This window comes from Dermochelys coriacea, chromosome 1 (assembly GCF_009764565.3).
Source record: "Dermochelys coriacea isolate rDerCor1 chromosome 1, rDerCor1.pri.v4, whole genome shotgun sequence".
Lineage (NCBI taxonomy): Eukaryota > Metazoa > Chordata > Testudines > Dermochelyidae > Dermochelys > Dermochelys coriacea.
In genome coordinates this window covers 175,466,404-175,487,024 of record NC_050068.2, presented here as the reverse complement: position 1 = coordinate 175,487,024, position 20,621 = coordinate 175,466,404, and the positions used below count along the sequence as shown (strand labels likewise).

The 20,621-nt window shown below is 37.4% G+C and overlaps 1 long non-coding RNA gene across 4 annotated transcripts in view; it reads left to right on the top strand.

The window, feature by feature from the left end:
- The window catches only part of LOC119844466, a 323,486-nt gene that overhangs the window by 246,242 nt on the left and 56,623 nt on the right, over window positions 1-20,621 (top strand). For all 4 annotated transcript variants that reach the window (XR_006279406.1, XR_006279402.1, XR_006279403.1 and 1 more), the window contains one exon: window positions 4,306-4,356. This is a non-coding gene — a long non-coding RNA (uncharacterized LOC119844466). The remainder of the gene's footprint in view (window positions 1-4,305; window positions 4,357-20,621) is intronic.

Sequence of the window (20,621 nt, the reverse complement as noted above, 5' to 3'; positions counted from 1 at the left end):
CATTTGGTGACAATGTATACCTTCAAATCAGCGGCACTACGATGGGTACCCGCATGGCCCCACAGTATGCCAACATTTTTATGGCTGACTTAGAACAACGCTTCCTCAGCTCTCATCCCCTAATGCCCCTACTCTACTTGCGCTACATTGATGACATCTTCATCATCTGGACCCATGGAAAAGAAGCTCTTGAGGAATTCCACCATGATTTCAACAATTTCCATCCCACCATCAACCTCAGCCTGGACCAGTCCACACAAGAGATCCACTTCCTGGACACTACGGTGCTAATAAGCGATGGTCACATAAACACCACCCTATATCGGAAACCTACTGACCGCTATTCCTACCTACATGCCTCTAGCTTTCATCCAGATCATACCACTCGATCCATTGTCTACAGCCAAGCGCTACGATATAACCGCATTTGCTCCAACCCCTCAGACAGAGACAAACACCTACAAGATCTCTATCATGCATTCCTACAACTACAATACCCACCTGCTGAAGTGAAGAAACAGATTGACAGAGCCAGAAGAGTACCCAGAAGTCACCTACTACAGGACAGGCCCAACAAAGAAAATAACAGAACACCACTAGCCATCACCTTCAGCCCCCAACTAAAACCTCTCCAACGCATCATCAAGGATCTACAACCTATCCTGAAGGACGACCCATCACTCTCACAGATCTTGGGAGACAGAGCAGTCCTTGCTTACAGACAGCCCCCCAATCTGAAGCAAATACTCACCAGCAACCACACACCACACAACAGAACCACTAACCCAGGAACCTATCCTTGCAACAAAGCCCGTTGCCAACTCTGTCCACATATCTATTCAGGGGACACCATCATAGGGCCTAATCACATCAGCCACACTATGAGAGGCTCCTTCACCTGCGCATCTACCAAAGTGATATATGCCATCATGTGCCAGCAATGCCCCTCTGCCATATACATTGGCCAAACTGGACAGTCTCTACGTAAAAGAATGAATGGACGCAAATCAGACGTCAAGAATTATAACATTCAAAAACCAGTTGGAGAACACTTCAATCTCTCTGGTCACTCGATCACAGACCTAAGAGTGGCTATACTTCAACAAAAAAGCTTCAAAAACAGACTTCAATGAGAGACTGCTGAATTGGAATTAATTTGCAAACTGGATACAATTAACTTTAGGCTTGAATAGAGACTAGGAATGGATGAGTCATTACACAAAGTAAAACTATTTCCCCATGGTATTTCTCCCTCCCACCCCACCCCCCACTGTTCCTCTGATATTCTTGTTAACTGCTGGAATTAGCCTACCTTGCTTGTCACCATGAAAGGTTTTCCTCCTTTCCCCCCCCCCCCCCCCCCCCCCCCCGCTGCTGGTGATGGCTTATCTTAAGTGATCACTCTCCTTACAGTGTGTATGATAAACCCATTGTTTCATGTTCTCTGTGTGTGTGTGTATAAATCTCTCCTCTGTTTATTCCACCAAATGCATCCGATGAAGTGAGCTGTAGCTCACGAAAGCTTATGCTCTAATAAATTTGTTAGTCTCTAAGGTGCCACAAGTACTCCTTTTCTTTATTCACAGAGTGGAGGCTCAGACTAATACCGACAGTTATATGAATTCAGTGATGAGAACATGTATGGCTGCTTAAATTGTGACTATGTGCCCAGCCCATTTCTGTAGCATCATAAATAACTGTGGGTTTAATTCTGCATTTTTAGCCATTTATTGGTATTGTTTTGTATGTCTCAGTAAGTATTAGGGAAGAAGCAGCATCTAAAATGGAAACTTTTCTATTACATTTTTAAGGCTAAAATGTAATTAAGATGCCTTTGGTCCTGATTTTAAAAATGGAGTCCTAAAGGTAATTAGAATATTGAACATGAAAATGCACATCTAAAGTTCTAGCTCATTTTGTACTAATATTTTTGCTTACACTTTTGGATGGTATATTTTCACAGATGTATTTTGCGTGTTGATGAATCGTTTTTTAAGTAATCATTGAATTTCTGGGCAGTGGTAGGTGCTTTTTTTCCCTCTTCTCATTTTGGAGCTTCATATTTCATATATGACCTTTCATGGGACTTTTGCTTTACTGAGGTTTCAGTTTGTTTCTGCTCTTGGATTTCTTTGGACTAATTATGCTAGTTGTGACAAATGTTCCCGCTTTTGGGTCTGTGCAGGCACAATTCCACCTGCAAAAAGATCTGAGAAGCTTCAGGGGTCCACCCCTGCAAATTCAATTGCCAGATTTTGGACTATATTTGGAACAGAAAATTTCCATCATTAATCTTGCTGAAAAAGGAAAGGAGAAACTGCAAAATATCTCAGACAGGAAGCTGAGGAGATGGCAAGGGCTGCTTGAGTCAATTCTCCGTTCTAAAAATAAGATATTGGGTCAAAATCTCTTCTGTTACATTAGTGCCATGTGATTTTGTTAGAGCTACACTGGTGTAATGAAAAGGAGAATATGTCCCATTAACAGCTCGTATTTTATGTGCTGAAGTTAGATGGGTTGAACTGACTGTGTTTGTGATATGTTTCTGTACATGCACATGGCTGATTATTGGTCCATTCCAAAATTGCGCACATTGCTGAAGTCAGTTTTTCGTTTCTTTAAATAATGCTAGGCACCATAACCTGGTGTGTGTATGAACACACTTGCACATATAGTACAGTATAACTGAAACCAGTTACAATTATACTTTTGAAGGGAAGGAAAGGAGTTCCCTTTCTGTATTATTGGCGGGGCTAGTAGTACCGCTTATTATTAAGGTTGCCCGATGCTTCCTATTATAAGGTCATTATAAGATTTCATCTGAGGTTGACTGAGTGTTGTGTGATGAAGGAACCTGTTGTCTGTAGGACACCTGCTTCAATTGTTACATTTGTTGGAAGGTGTGTAGTGAAGAAGATAGGAGATAACAGGAAGAGAAAATTAAGGTCTTGTGGTTAATGCAATTGAATGCTGCCCTGGAGAATTGGATTCTATCCCTGCCTCTGCCAGAATGTTCCTGCGTAGTGCTAAACAAATCACTTAAACAAAAGTTTTCATGGGTGGTCACTAACTGTGTGTTCCTCATTTTCTGGGTGCCCAACTTGATACCCTGGGGCCTGATTTGCAGAAGTGCTGAGCATTCACAGCTGCAACTGAAGTCAGTGGGAGCTGTGAGTGAATATATAAAGTGCTATATAATGCTAAATAAAAAATTATATAGCAGGGCCTACGTGTCTCAAATATAGTTGCCAACCCTTCAGGATTGGCCTGGAGTCTTCAGGAATTAAAAACTAATTTTTCATGTGAGATTATGTCATATGATGAAGCCTCCAGGAATATGTCCGACCACAATTGGCAACAGTCATCTCAAATTGATGGAAATTTTTGACCTCCAACTTTCAGTGCCTTAGCTTTCCATTTGGAAAATGGTGAAAGTACTAATCCCTTATCTCACAGGGGATTAGTGAAGATAATAATGTTTGTGACACATTCCGATACTATAGTAATGAGTGCCATTGAAAAGTCCATGAGAAAATTCATAATTCTGTCTTCAGAGCAAGGTTTGAATAATGTGCAGTAAATAAGGCCTATGGTGACACATTGAACAATATGGATAAAACAAAATATTGAATAGCTGCTTGTTAATTGAGTACCATCCATCCATAAATGAGCAGGGATCCTGTGGGGAAAATAGCATGTGATCATGTAATTAAAGACTGTATTATAATACATATCCATAAGGGGCCCAATTTAAGGTTGCATAGAACAGCCTTACTTCAGGCATAGCTTAACTTTTGAGTGCTTGACTTTGCAACCTGTACTTGTGTTTATAGATAGATAGATATTGTGTGTATGTGTGTGTGAGAGAGAGAGAGAGAGAGGAAACCAATATTTCAAAAAGTTGAGTTGAGTTTTAAATTTTCTAACAGATGTTAAAATCTCTGAGTATTAGGAATGTTAGAAGGAAAATTATTCTAGAACCATTTTTATACTTAAATAAATGGGGCTGTTGCCATATATATATTAGCAAAAAGAATAAGCATGGCAACTGGTAACTACAGTCATTAGTTTCTCATTAAGACATCATGGATGGTTGTTGTTAATATAAATCCTGTCGGTCATCCAAGGCCCTAACTTCTGGTGAAGTAGGCATTTGATGGATTTTAAGATATACCAGGATTAGTATATTTTTACTGTTCAAAATTTGTATGATAGGAACTTCTGTTGCTGTTTATTAATTTACTATTAGACTCATGGATGTGAGAGGTGGATTATATTTTAATACACTTTTTTTTTCTTTTACAGCTTGTTATCGTATATTCTTCAGAGGTCTGCCCACTATGATAAATTGTACAGGTAAGAAAAAATATAAAGAAGTTAGTTTATTGATGGGAAATATTTTTAAGATTTTAGGGACTAATTCCTAAAGGACTTCTGTAGTATTCTTAGAGAAACTTCAGCAAATCTATTGCAAAAATGTTGAAAATGCCAATGTTGTCAGTTTCCAGTTAAAAAAAATGAACATCTCAAAAAATTTTTCCCAGTTGGGAGCAGAGTTTATTTTCCCAATCTGCTTATATGTATTTATTCTTTCTCTTCATTCATCTTCTCTTCCCTCGTGCTCTCCTGTTGTCTCATTCCCCCCACAGTTTGTATTAGTATTTATAGCTTTTCAAACCTGGTAAGTTCTCCCATTCATGCTGGCTGCTGTCAATCTGCCTTTTCCTACTTGTATATCAGCATCTCAAGCAGTATTACCTGTTGACAGTTCACAGGTAGTATTTCAATACAATTGGGACAGCAAAGCAACTGAGGGAGGTAGGGTCAACCAACAGTGTCTTTACAAATTAATAAATACAGATTTGTTAAATTGAAATCAATATTTAAAATTAATTGTTTTGCTTGTTGTGAAAAGCAGTCGGGTAGCAATGACTCAGGGCAGAACATCAACTCCTTAAGTCTCTTTTAGTGTGCCTATAGTGGTAGGTTGATTCATATTAGAACTCAGAGCTTTTACCTCTTGAATTACTGCTTGCTTAGTCACTGTTGTATTAAATTATTATGGCTTCAGCAAAGGATTTTCATTACTTGTTTTCCATTGTTGTGTGTGTTCATGATGTAATTTGCACCATATGGCATGAATGCAGTATAGTTTTAATCCGGTCTTCTGTAGCTGGCAAGTCCCATTACTTTTACGTTGCCTCAACTTCCGAGAGCACAAGAAAACATTGGACATCTCAAGTAGGTTACTTGTTTGTTGGGAGAGAAATTAGTGGACAGAGACAGGTATTTTTTCACAGACTATTTTTACTTCCAGAATGCATATAAGGATTGGTCCAAAGCCCACTGAATCAATAGCAGCCTTTCCATCCATTTCAGTGGACATTAGAACAGGTCCTAAAGACAGCTAAAAAGACTTCAGACAGGCAAAACAAGAGAAGTCAAATTAACATAGATTCTACTCATTCTCTCGCTTCTCGTTTCATATTGTATCCCACCTCACCCCTTTCGCTCTGTCAGTAATGTTAGCCTCATGCTTCTCTTAGTTCTCTCACTCTCTTCTTCATGTTTTCTTACCTTCAACACCTAGAACATCCTCCCAACCCAGTACTCCAAGGGTTCACCTTTCTCCTTTCACTGAAGTCTCTCCAAACACTCTCTTCTTTCACAGGACCTTCCAGTGCAAACCCACCCATTGTTACCATTCCAGTTTCTTTCTTTGAATAACAAAAAAGAGCTCAGTTGTGACCATATTTTTGGCTCTCCTTCAATGTTCGTGTTTGGTTTTGTTTGTGTTTCAGATTGTAATCTCTCACTGATAGGAAATGAGGCCAATATTTAGAAAAGTGACAAGTGACTTCGAGTGCCCGGCTTGAGACACCTTGAAAGGACCTAATTTTCAAAGGTTGGGTGGAAAGGCCTGATTTTCCATAGGTAGAGGCTCAGCACTTTTTGAAAATCAGGATCCTTCAAGCTTCCTCAAGTTGGGCACCCAAAATCACTAATTATGTCTGAAAATCTTGCTCCACACCTTTTTTATGTCTTGTACACCATCAAACAAAATATCAACAGTTAACAAATATCATTAATGTTATCACTTTCAGAGCTCTGGAAAAAAGAAAGCTTTTTTCAAGTTCCAACCTGACTCCTCTTACATAAAGTTGTCTCCACTTGCTAGGCAAAACATGTCAGTCAAACAAATCACTTCGTAAGAACATGTGCCTGAACCCAAAGCACATACAGTCTAAACAGGCAGACTGTGCAAGATGCACAGAGAGTCCCAGAAGAAGGTATATTCTTAGAGCTTCAGTGTCTGTGGCCTTAGCAGGAAGCAGCAAAACCCAACAGCTACCATAAACACTACTGTAGTATAGGCAGAAAGAGATCAACATGTTTTGTATGTAGTTTTCACATTGTAATGAATACATGGGATTCCTATGTATCTGCTGCATACTTTAAATAAATAATTTGAATGATAATTATCAAGTAGACAATAACACAATTCAGTACAGGTTATGGAGCTCTTTGGGCCAAGTGCCATTCTTTTGTATGTGTTTGAACAACATCTTACACAATCGGGCCCCAGTGCTGATTGAGACCTCTGCTTGCTACCACAATACAGGATAACAATGAAGTAGAGTTTTCTACAGATATGAATATTCAGGAATTACCTCTGAAAAAAAACAGCCCCTCCCCAAAAAAAACCAAAACCCTGAATGCTACATTTTAAGGAACATATTTTTACAGACTTTTTAAAACTTTCATGAGTGTCCCATATATTCAGTTCTGTATGTGAACACAAGTAAAAATGGGTGCTTTATCTAGAACATTTTTTACTCCTACTGAGGCTTGTGAGCCGCAAGTGAATCTTTAATGTCTCTCTTGTGACTTTTTCAGCAGATGAATCTTGAAAATATGAATCCTAAAGACTCAAAAAACAGAAGGCAAATAAAAGGAACCAAACATTTTATGATTTTTAAAATCTCATAATTTGTAAGCCAGTCTCATGATTTTGGGATTCTGAATCATAGTGGTTTTTTTTTTTTTTTTGAAAGCTTGGACTTGATTGTACTGTATGTAAAATTTAACAATAGTTGCATATATAAAGATCACTAAATGTTGTCTTGAAAAGTATGGTTACTGGTTTTCTTCTCATCGTATTGAAATCAAACTGGAAATTATATTTTTGTCAATCAATTAACATGATTGGAGAGAAAAAAATGACATCTGATATCTTCACTATTTGAGTCCCAGTAGGTATCAGAGGTAATTATATATTCCTTACTATATCTACAGCTCCTCATCCCATATTCTGTTGTTACCTAGAGCAAACATCAAATGAAATTTATAATGATTGGTCACCTGAAATAGACTGAGTCACTGATAAGGGGAAAATACCTTACTGATTTACAGGCATGCAGACCTTTACAATTATTTATATAGAGATTTGGCATGAATTTTCTAACAATAGGACATTGTGCATCTAAAAATTTTATTTCTATATTCAACAATACAGTATCATGCAATAAAAATTATCTGAGCAGAAGAAAGTGAAATACAAGCCTCATATTAGTGCTATACAACCATAACTTTTGTGGCTTTGGCATTGTTTCAGCATGTGTAAGTAGAAAAGATACAAACTTGTTTATTGTTTTAGAATCCTTTAAAATCTGAATTGCACAGAAAATCTGTCATATGTCCAGAGGAGGAACATATGCTTAGCTTTGAGTAGATTCCACAGGAATATCTAAAAGAAATTTTAATCTAAATATATCAGATCCCATATTTTGTAGATTAAATTAATATCTTCAGAAAATTTTATTAATGTATCCCTTAATACACTTTTACTCTGGCTTTCTTAGAGATTCATAAAGTCACTTATTTAATTTTCATAATATGAAGCAACAACAAACAATAGTTCCTAAATTGTCTCAAGGTTATGCTCAAAAGCCATTTCTCACAAGTGTTTGAAGTCTCCCAAACCTCTCTGGGAAGATTTTAAAATACTTTCAATATTAACAGGTTTGTTTTCTGATCAGTTGTAATACAACAGCTACCCAAATAATAAGGAAAATAGAACTATAGAAAGAAAAGTGCGGGTAACTTTACTAACAGTAATGAGTTAAAATATTTTCCATCTAGTTGAAAAACTAGCTTGTTGGAACTACCACTAGCTATAATAAATTTAAGAAGTTAAATTAGAGAGGTTTGTGTGCCAATTCTGTCTTCAGACAGCAATATGCTGTAAAGTTTGGAGATTCTATTAACTCATGATGGTTGTAGAATCAAGAAAATGACTTTTTCACAGAGAACAAGTGATTCATATATTTATGGTATATCTTAATTATATTGAAACTGTAATACCATAAGGTTTTGAGTAGGGGTTGCCAGATGTTGGCAGTATTTATCAAATATAGTCAGACCATCCCCTGATATTCTCAAACAGGGATGTAGTAGGTTCTTCCTTGGCTTACTGAATATCAGTAGGTGAATTTTAAAAGGGCTACAGCCTCAAAAATATCAGGATATTTCTGAATGATAGCTCCAGGGAGGGGGGAAGATGCATGAAATCCAAAGAAGAAACCCTTACTTCATAACATGAGAAGGAAAAAATGATTGAGAAGAGAGCCCCAAAATCACTGCGGGTATGTGTGCAGAAGGGGGAGTCAACCTCCCTTAATAATGCTACAGAGAGTGGGGGAGGGTAGAATGCCTTTTGCAGAACACTAATGAAGGGAGTAGGCAAGAGCCTTATCCTCCCACTCTGAGTACTTTAAGCTGTTGTTTTTTTTTAAAAAAAAGATTGATGTCCCAACCATCAGCTGGATCAGAACATGTTCAACTCCACTCTTAATGCAGTCACTCATGGAGCAATGGGGGTTATTGTTATTACTGGTTGCATTTACCATTCGGTATCAGCATGACCTATACAATAAAATAAGAAAATAACTTTTGCCCCAAGAAGCTTACAGTGAATATTTCACATGTACTGTAAATGATAACGTGTTTGCCTCGAGAAGAAGGGGACACAACGGAGAATGGAAAAAGTGACAAATGCTCAGGGCAGAACATAATGAAAGGGCTAAAAGCACAGTTTGTGTCTATTTTGTTTTATATTTCTTTATTGCTGAGCTTATTCTTGTAATTGTTAAACCGATGGATTTTATTTCAGCTATCTTCCTCTGTTGCTCTGCAATCCCATTTTTGCAGGCAGTGCATGGGCTCAGTAGTCTGCGTGTGTACGGTTGGGACAGTCAACATAGGAAGTGGCAGACAAGAGAAAGAGGGGGGAGATTTGGTCCCTCCTAACAGCAGGGTCACAACTTCTTAACACATCATTTTGTTTGGGAGGTTTGCGTCTTCTACTGCAGGCTGACATTTCTTCGGTCTGGATCATCTTGCCTTGGAGCCTTGCCTCTCAAAAGATGTGTCTGAAGTCCACAGCTATAGTGTGCTGGATTGGATCCAGAGCATTTAAAACTCTTGGTAGCTTTCTTTTGTCACTCATAATAAGCTAATAATTTCAGGGACTAAAATTTAAAGGAAGAACACTTTGCAAATATTGCTAAACACTAGATTTTTTTAATACAGTGTAGTTGTATTTTTGATGCAGTTTTATTTAATTTTTGCTTGAAAATTCAATTCAGTTCTGATCCTTGTTGCTTTCACATTATTATTATGGTTACACTTCATAATAGTCTGACTGTAGTCACGCTGTGGTTATGCTTTTTGCTAACTAACTACCACTTATTCTGAGTGTGTGTGTATACATGCATGCATGCTCATGCATGTGCGGAGGATTGTCAAACTGGCAGATATGTCTAAAATATATTTCCGTCTATGGGAAAGATGCTAAAGTGCTTGTGTTGCATTTCCTTTAGATCTAGGTCAGAGACAGTTTTCCTGTCACGTGAAAGTTTGTGAGATGCCAAAACTTTTCCCATTCTACTTCAGGTTGGGGCCTGTAGGATGACCAGATAGCAACTGTGGAAAAAATGGGATGGGGGTGGGGAGTAATAGGCGCCTATATAGGAAAAAGGCCCAAAAAACGGGACTGTCCCTATAAAAATGGGACATCTAGTCACCCTAGGCATGGGGGAGGAGAGCCATCCTCCCCAGAATAGTCAATAGCCCAGTTGTTATAGCACAAGCTGGTATGTAGGAGACCCAGATTCAAGTCCTTGTTCTGCCTGATCCTCACATTCCAGGTGACTGCCATAACCAGCCAGCTGCAGGGTTAGTCCATCTCTCTCTTGCTCAATGAATATTTAATTATTTATACAAAGTGGAACAGTTTCAACAGGAGACATAGACAGACACCAACCCCAGAATAACCTGGTTGGTACATCACATAACGGGGATATAGAGAACGACAGGTTCACATCCTTGCTTTGGGCCTCTCAGTTGATTGCCCTAACCACTAGTCTATTCTGGGGATTCTCTCACTTATTCTCATTTTGACCAGAAATTCCACCCTGGACCTAAGGAAACTTTTCTGAAGAAAAGCCATTTTGAAAAATTCCTAACCAGGTCTATTTTCTTTATAGCATGCAACACATGTGCACTGTGGCAATAAATTAAAAAAAAAACACCATGAAAAATGTAAAACAAACAAATTATTTGAGGTACAAATAAACCCTGTGCGCACACACACACTTATTTCAAAGTTGTGCTTATTGTAGTTGTGATGTTGCTCACTCTGGCAAAGAGTCAGTAACTCAAATTTCTCAGGCTTTAAAGGAGGTTGCAATTATCTCACATTTCACTTCACACGCAGTGCTAATTAAGATTTTAAACAATGGCTGTAGACTTCTTTTGCTCTTTGGAATCTTATCAGAGAATTATTTTAGACTTCCTTATGCGCTTGCAATTCACCTTTACATTTTAGTGCTGTATTTTTGTATAGATATAGGGCTCCACAGTGTTTTTAAAACTATGGAGGGTCTTGTGCCTTAGTCCTTATGTAACCCACATACCTCCTTGGTCCCCCTAGTGGCACTAAAACTACTTAGAGATTAATGAGTCTGCTACAGACTTAGCTAAGGGCCATGTGGCTTTTAGCTCAGGCAGTAAAGGCTCATGCATTTAGCCTCTGAGGTCCCAGATTCTATCCCGCCTGCCCATAATCAGTGTCTGTTGGTGTTGTGCTTACACTAGTAATCCATACATATACAAGTAGTTCCATTTACTTCAATGGGGTTATTTTATTAAGTAAGATTTAATCGCATGAGTAAAGGTTGCTCTTTTGTGTCTTAATGTTGTGGAAATCAAGTGGGAAATTTACAAATCTGGTGCCTAAATTTAAGTAACAAACCCCGTTAGGCACATTGTAACTGGGCCATCTGCCTACCATGCACTCCCTTGTGGCCTAGGTCAAACCACAGAGACCCTGCCTCAGTTTTCCCTCTTGGGCTATTCAAGAAACTCAGAAGGTACTGTTATCAATTCCCATCCGTTCTTGGGTTGTGCTTTATTAAATTAACAAACATTCAAAATAGTTTTCAAGTCCACTCAAAAGTTCACACAAACAATGGATTTTCTTCCTCCTCCCAGGCCTTCCTGCTTGGGGCCTTTCCTGCTTTCTCAAGCCACTCCCAGGCCCTACTAGTTGGAGACTCAGTCCAAACTCCCAGGACTTTCTGCTAGAATCTAGCAGCTAGATCCTGCTCACTTCCAGTCTCTAATCCCTGAGCATTGCTCTATAAAGAGCAGAAGCAGGCTGCAATCATCCTGATCCCTCTGAGGTTTGGCTCATTCTGTACTGAAGGTTGGATAGCCCCAACCCTTAATGGGCAAGCCACCTCATTACACAGCTAAATAACTAGTTGAATTTTCAAAGTTAATGAGCATCCACAACACTTACTAACTTCATAGTTTGGAGTGTTCCGCACTTCTGAAATTGAGGACAACTTTATTGTGGTGCCTACATAAGGATTTAGATGTTTAACTTCAGACAGTCAAAGTTGGAAATTTTGTTCCTACATTATAAAATTCAGTTTTCTTTTAACTTTCTTTTACATCACTTGCAAGCATGTATTTTTTTCTCAAACACCAACACAGTACCATTCTAACATCAGCCAGGAATCAGAAATATTGTGGATCAGTATCACCTCCTTACCTGATAGTCTATCTGTTCCAGATTGTCCATTGCTGCCATAGTGTTCTTTATTTTTTAGAACAGAATGATTATAAAATGTTTTGATAAAGTTGAGGAAATAAAATAAAAAAAATATTGGGGGGATGGGGAAAGGAAGGAAACAAAACCCTAAATCTACTTTAGGCCTTTGAGAGTCAGCATGTTAGTTAGAAAAGTCTCATGCAGACATGGAATTAGTATGCGTTATAATTATATATTATATTTTAAACATTCAAGAGAAATTTTTTATACAGATTTTAAATGTAATTTTACTTAGTTGTAAAACTGACTAATATTTATGAAAACTATCTGTATCCATATTAACAACAAAAGTAATGGAATAGTTTTCTCTCTATAAATACACACACACTTATACATACCTTTTCACTTACAGGAATTCTTTAGAATGTAAAATCAATATCTTACACAATCATCAGCCATTCTGCAAGAAGATATGAGTTTTGAGAATTGGTTTGTATAGCTGAAATGTTGATTTATTTTCATCCTAATGCTTTTTCCTCATCCTATAAATAAGTAATTAAATATATTTTTATGAAACATTCAGTTTAAAAGATCATCAAATAATTAATTTTCTAAAGACAGCACTTTGCAGGTTGTTGTTTGATGTCTTTGTTAATATAAAGAGGCTCCATGACTTTGGTGTTAGCTGTGACACAGGAAGTATCAGTGCATTTCCCCTAAAAGACTAATTGAAACTTTGAGAGCAAATTGCTCCTACATTATAATCATCTTCACTATGAAGAGTAAGAAGAAAAGGGTAATATTTTGCCCTTGATCCATATAAGTGTCTCCTAGCTGACAGTAACAGGAGCTCCACAAGTCTAATATAAAAACCTTGAAGAGCATTTGTCCCACATAAATGTCCCAAGATTCTAATTCTGCACGTACATCTATGCTGAGCAGTTCTTGTTTGTGTAAATAGTCAATTGTGGCCTGCAACCTTTACCCACAATGGATGTGGGTGACTGCAGAAAGTTGGTCTTCATAGGTATCATGGGTTGTCTGCTGCAGCAAGTGTCAGAGCCATATCAACTGCCTTGGGTTTATGGAGCTTGCACTGCAGTGCTAAATATAGCAGTGTAGACATTCAGGCTCAGGCTGGAGCCTGTGCTCCGAGACCCTCCCGCCATGCTGGGTTTTAGAGCCTGAGTTCCAGCCAAGCCTGAACATCCACACTGTTATTTTTAGTACTGAAGTCTGAGCTCTGCAAGCCCGAGTAAATTGACCCTGGTTCTGACACTTGCTGCCACCTATCTTCTTTTGCTGTGTAGACAAGTGTATCTGTGCCACGGATCTCCATACCCAATGGGGTTAATAATACTTTACTTTGTGTCCTCTCTATTTAGACTTTACAGTCCAAAGTTCTCCAAAACATGTGCTATCTCTTACTACATATATATAGTATATATATATATAAAATATAAATGCAAGTATGTGTGTGTGTGTATATATATAAATGCTAGTACATTTGGGCCCGGTCTGCAGACAGCTAGCCAAAACACTATTTGAGCACTATTCTGCACAGGAGTGAATTTCACCCACTGAATGGTATTTATGTGGGTAGACCTACTACTCCTGTAAGTACATACTACTCACATTTTGTATTGTTAAGTACCATTTGTTATTATTTATATTACAATAGACTGTAAAGGTCCCAGTCAGGATGGGGGAGGGCTCCATGTTCTCACGGAGAAATCATATGAAAATAATGACATGAACAGTCTACAAGCAAAAGATTGATACAAAAGATTGAATTAGAGGGATATTAATTAATCTTCCAGTGGTGAAGGTCAGAGATATTAGTTTGAGTCACAAAATAAGTTAATCAATAGACTTAGGTGTTTGCTTGTAGTAATTATGTATGCCAGAGTAATGACAGTATTATGGAGATGTTGTTAGTGACTCCAGAGTTAAGGTTGTACTGAGATTTGCACTTCAAGCAGGACTAAAATCCTTCTCTTTCACATTTTAAATGATTTAATTTAGTTCCAAATTGAATACGTTAACTCTTCACCAAGCATTAAATTTTCCATCATTTCCCCTGCCCCCTCAAAGATTAATGTATTTGTCAAAGAAGAAAAAAAAATCTCTTTTTGAAATGTAACCCTCAGAATCGTTTTGTTTTGTTTTTCCCCCTTTTCTTCCTAGCAAAAGAATTACAAGCCATGAACTTTGGATAGGCCACCTTTCAAAAGTTTTAAATAAAACCTAATAATAGTTATTCCCCTTAAGCTCAGCAAACAGCAACCTACATATTCCACGCACATCCATTTTTAACCCCCTCTTCCCCCCAAATTTTTTATCCCATTCAACTTTCACACCTTGGTAAGTATAAACATTTGACTCTTTATAAGTATCAGCATTAAAAATGGAATGGGAATGGGATTGGGAGCAGGACTTTAAGGGATGACATATAGAAAAGCAAATGATTGACCCATAGGTAACTTTCAGAAAAATTCCCAAGTTAAAGTAAATTAGATATTTTGAGGACAGAGCAACGGCATGGAGGGTGGTGGGGAGAAGAGAAGTAAAATTTTTATCTGTATTTAAATTTGGTTTTATCCTACTGGAATAAGTCAAAGTAATTAATGAAAATTTTGCCTACAAATCAATTACAGGAAATAGCCAAAATAAATTAACTTGGTGATAAGGGAATAAAAAAAAATATGGTTGACATAGATCTCAAGGTAATTATCCCCACCAGTCATATTTTCGAACATACCAAGAAGGTACACTTAAAAAAATGCCATGGGACAGAACTAAATATTTTAAAATAAATGCTGGAAATGCATGTAAAATTAGGCTGCTGAGTTACAGTTAAATACTTTTTAAAAGTGTGCGATATAAGAATAGTATTTTGAGTGTGCTGGTGTTTAAAAGGTGTATCATGGGTGTAGCCCATGGGAAAGCAAGTGGTCCTGATGCACAAAAATCTGACTTTTCATTTACATTTACAGGGGGGAAATTGTAGAGGCATAATGGAAATATTTCAGAATGGTAGCGGTGTTAGTCTGTATCAGCAAAAACAATGAGGAATCCTTGTGGCACCTTAGAAACTAACAAATTTATCTGGACATAAGCTTTCGTGGGCTTTAGTGGGTTTTAGCCCACAAAAGCTTTTGCCCAAATAAATTTGTTAGTCTCTAAAATGGAAATATTATTTTCTATTCTATTCTAAACTATATAGGTTCTCATAACTCCCTCATTACCATAGTATCTAAGTGCCTTCTAGCAATGTAACTTACAGATATTGCTTAATGTCCTACTTTCATAATATGGCACTTTTAGAAATGTTGTCAAGCTCTTAAATTCTTTCAGACATTAACTGGGCATGCTTGTGGATATGCAATATAACATCGCAGAAAAGGACAATATTGATGCAAATAATACTCAATCTGCTGAGACATATGATCTAGAAATTTTGTCTGACACTGCAAAAATATTAGGAAGTTAAGGATAATAAAGGGTTGTCATTGGATCCAGGAAAGTTATTATATACTTCTAGGACAATTAGAAAATGTACATCACAAAATAGTTAGAGATAATCTATGAAAAGGTCAGAATATTTGACTTGATTTTATTAATATATATATTTAGTGGGACAAAAAGAGAACCGTTTCTAGAAATAATATTTTTAGATTATAATTATTTGTAGAATCATGTTTAGAGAAGAAGAAGCAATAATACAATTTAACTTTAGAGAACCTTCACTTTGGGAAATACTGAAATTCCCCACTATTTTTTGGATAGGAATGCTATCTTATGATAAATCTATTACAGTTTATTATAGAAGTGAGCAATATTGAAGAGATACTTGGAAAAACTGCACTCAAAATTCACCCAAACTAAGTATTAATGGTAAAAAAAGAAACTGAGATACGTGATTACACAGGAAAATAAAACTATGTACAGTTTATGGAATAAACAAAAGGCTTAAAAATATAAACAATCTAAGAACTGCAAAGCTCTAAAAATAATCAGATACAAGTTAGAAAGCAATAGAAGAAAAAGATACTGAACAGCAAATTTAAGAGACTACTTCAGCAAAAAATAAAGGCTTCTTCTGCCGGCGTCAGGCCCCCCGCTAACCCTCCAGGCCACCCTGGATTCCGTGTCCCCCTCATATGAGAGGCCCCCCAAAGCACGGGGCCTGGGGCGGTTGCCCCGGTCCGTCCTAATGATGGGACGGCTCTGCTTGGACCCATTCTGGGCACCATCAAAAATTATACAAACCTGGTGCCCATGGTTATCAACCAACTTGTGTACCTGTGTCTGATTGTCTTAGAATTCACTCAGACAAGAAGACAGCAGTTTCAGTGGCATGTATCCACAATATGACCTTCTCTGAAATCTGTGGAGCGGCTCTGTAGAATTTGATTTACATTTTCATCATGATTCTTTCAACATGACATCAAGAGCAGATTCTGGTTTTGGTAGGTCAGTGCTTCAGTCACAGTTTAAGTAAAGGGGTCCCCACTTAGCCAAGGAGGAGGGATGGGGCCTCCTAAACTGGGGGAGGAAGCCATCCAGGATTCTTACATGGACCCAGAGTGGGCATGAAGTTTAGCAGCTAATAAGTGATTTGCTCTCTGTAGAATATGTGCATAAACCAGAACCTGCAAGGGAAGTATATGTTTGAATAAATCTATTGTAGTAAATGACTGAAAGAACCAGAGGGGTGGTTGAGTGCAACACATGTGCAAGGCTACAAGGAGGCATGCTGAAGGGCAGCACTCCCCCAAGCATTTCCGGCGCAGGGCAGGACAGGTGACTTGACTGGATGGAACTCAGCAAAAAAGGATACCCTCTTTAGACTTGCTCAGCACTGCTGCTTTATGCATACTTTGTGCATAGCACGAGTTATATATACTGTATTGATGTACTTTTTCTAGAAGATTCATACTTTTTCTAGAAGATTCACGCTTTTATGAATAAAGAAAAGGAATACTTGTGGCAGCTTAGAGACGAACAAATTTATTTGAGCATAAGCTTTCGTGAGCTCACAAAAGTTTATGCTCAAATAAATTTGTTCATCTTCATGATCAGAATGGTCCCTTCTGACCTTAGTATCTATGAATCTATGAATCTACTAACCCTTTGAAATCACCATGTCGTGGGGATCTTGCTTCCGCCAAAGAAATTAGGATAAATTGCCATTCATCACCCATTAATTCAAGTTCTAGCGCAATAAAACCCAAAAAGTTCACCCTGTCTGAGTGCACATTTCTGTAGAGCTCCCCTTAAGCCCCTGGAGTAAGAGACCCAAAGTAATCATAGGATCAAGATCTCTCCAGTGGTGGTGACAGCCCACATTGTTCAGGCCCACCATGCTGGACAATTATTAGTTAAAGCAAAGACCATTTTAAACATTATTATTATTTATTAATTATTGTATTTATATTGTGGTAATTCTTAGGAGCCTCAGTCATAGAGAACAGGACCCCAGTGTGCTAGGTCTTGTACAAACACAAAGCCAGGGAGGTTGTGGAATACCTCTCATTGGAGGTTTTTAAGAATAGGTTAGACAAACAACCATCAGGGATGGTCTAGTTATACTTGGTCTTACCTCAGCTCAGGGGGCTGGACTAGATAGCCTCTTGAGGACCTTTGCAGCCCTACATTTCTATGACTCTGTGAAAAAAACATTCACTGCCCCAGAGAACTTACTATCTAACTCAACACTCACTTGTCCCCTGAAAAAGCGTTCTCATTGAAGAGCTGGGGTACTCTTGTAATGGGAAATAAAGGTGTTCAGATTACTCCTACAAAGGAGAAAAATACCTCTTATAAATATGACACTTCTCAATCTTCTGAAATCACTCTTATTCAATTCAAGTGTTGAGGAACTGAGTGCAAAAAAGAATTTTAAATTAATAACTGAACAAGTTGTGATAGCTGCATTCATTTCACAGTTCAGCATATTTCAAGAACTTCAACTAATCATTATATGGTTATTGATAATGCATGTCTCACTTTGTCCAAATTTGTGGCTTTGTATTAGTTGTCAAGAGTGAAATGAAACTGCCTCTTAAGTGCAAGTATGTTTTCAGCTACACTGTAAGCTATAATAAAGTTCTATCATCCCATCAGGAAAACAATTTGATAATGCCAAACTCACAACGTTATTTCCCAATAGCACATATATGTAATATCTTGAAATTTAGGTTAAAATCAAAAGCCATGTAAATACAAGTATCCTTATTAAATCAGTTGGGATTACTGCCTGCAGGTATTTTTTTGATAAATTTAATCTTTATTTTCAACCTATTATATATAAATAAAGTGTATGATTAGTATCATTATTATTCATTTCTATTACTATAGCATCTAGGAGCCCAAGTCATGCATACACATCATATAGCCACAGGAATATATATCTCAATAGATACACTGTATTTCAGACCACTTGTAGACGTTAGAGATTCCATGACACTTTGTCAAATGAGAGCTGTTAACCCCAATATCCTGGCCAGACAGTATTCCAGCTCAGGTAATTAAATATTGTACTAGCTACTCAAATTTGTGTTGTATTTGCAATTGGATACAGTTTTTTTTCTACTCTGTTCTGAACCAGGGTGTGTTTTTATGCACATGTACACAAGCAAATATTCACTGTGGAGATTCCATTGACTATGGTATTTTTCTTCAGTTCTTGTCCTGGAGAATCTTAACGCATTTTACATGTAGTATTTAAATTTCATAACTATATTGATTGTATGGCACATATATTGCTGAAATATGAGCCATTTGTGGACCAAAATGTGGCAGCTCAGCTGTGTACTGCAATACTATAAAATTGTGTAGGACAAGAACTGAAAAAAATACTATGCCTGATTGCAACCACAACATGAATCTTCAGTAGGTGAGATGTAATTATCTGGGTTGGAATTTAGCAAGGACTTTGGGGCTCATGCTCTTAATCTTACAAAAAAGGTATTCTGAGATGTTTGATGTCCACAAGTGTTCAGCATCATTTAGATCTCATCTGAAAGCACTTACAGCTAGTAGCACTTAAAGCTAGTTCTTGCCTCTGCTACTGAGATGTTGCATGATATTGGTTGAGTCACTTCACCTCTTCATGCTTTGTTTTCCCTTCTATGAAATAATTATAGTGATACCTGCTTAGTTTTGTAAAGTGTTTTGAGATATGGGTGAAAAGTAATATTTAAGAAATGTTCTCATTCAATATATTTATATATAACTAATTGCTTGTAACCTATTGCTTATTACAATTCCACAGGCACATAGCCCAGCAATACAATTTATATAAAGTGTTCCATTAAATGAAGAATACTTGTTATCCTAGTATTACATTATCCTTGTTCTATATATTAAATGAAGAATTTGCTAAATATAAAATTGAAGTAAATTGTACTTGTAAAAAATGAAAAAAATGGCTATATCACTGTATAGTGAAATTCACTCATTGATTGTGTGTCTAATCCTCTATGGCATGTGAGAAATGCACATGAAATCCCTGAATCTTAGAGTTGGTATTTGGATTTCTGATTTACCTGAAATGTGGGAGGAAATTCATAAAACCAGACATCCCTAAATGTTTTAGTCAGATGAGAATGATCTGGAGTGATAGTTCAGCAAGGCTGTAATAATTTAGATCTGATTGACTGACTACAGACAATAGCATAATTATAAACCATGTGTTAAACTTGCCCACTCCACTTTCAGTCACATTACTTTTAAGACGAGCTATCACCAGTAATGCAGAAGATATGCAAGCATGAGAAAAAATGGCAGAATCCCAGTAGATCCACAGCTTACCAGGGCCAAATTCTGTCTTTGGAGGGGTGTGCAATTTCTATTTAACTCAGTGGATGACATTTGTATGTATTTGAAGGTAGAATTTAACAGGTAGCCTCCTCGTTGGTGCATGACGTATGTAGGTCTAACTGAAGACCTCAAGTGTAGTTGTCAGGCATCAAAGTGTTTATTAATGGAATCCAGGGTATAAATCCGCACATAGAACCAAAGGAGATGGGAGAGATTAACAGAAATTTAACAAGAGTTTATACACAAACATGAATAGATTGTCATACTGTGCATTGATACAAGTGGGATGAATGCTGCATCTCATGAACAAAACTTATTTTATGAATGTTTCAAATGCTGAGAGTAGAAATAAAGGGTGAAAAAAGTCTGTTGTGAAACTTTTTCTGTTATCCATTCTGTCAACATTTTGCTAAAAGACTGTTAAGAACCATTGGGAAAGGGATAGAAAATAGGACAGAAAATATAGTAATGCCACTATGGTACATCCAAACCTTGAATACTGGATGCAGTTCTGGTCACCTCTTCTCAAAAAAGATTTATTAGCATTGGAAGAAGCACGGAGAAGGGCAACCAAAACGAGTAGGAGTATGGAACAGCTTCCATTGAGGAGAGATTAAAAAGACTGGGATTGTTCAGTTTAGAAAAGAGATGACTAAGGGGGGATATGATAGAGGTT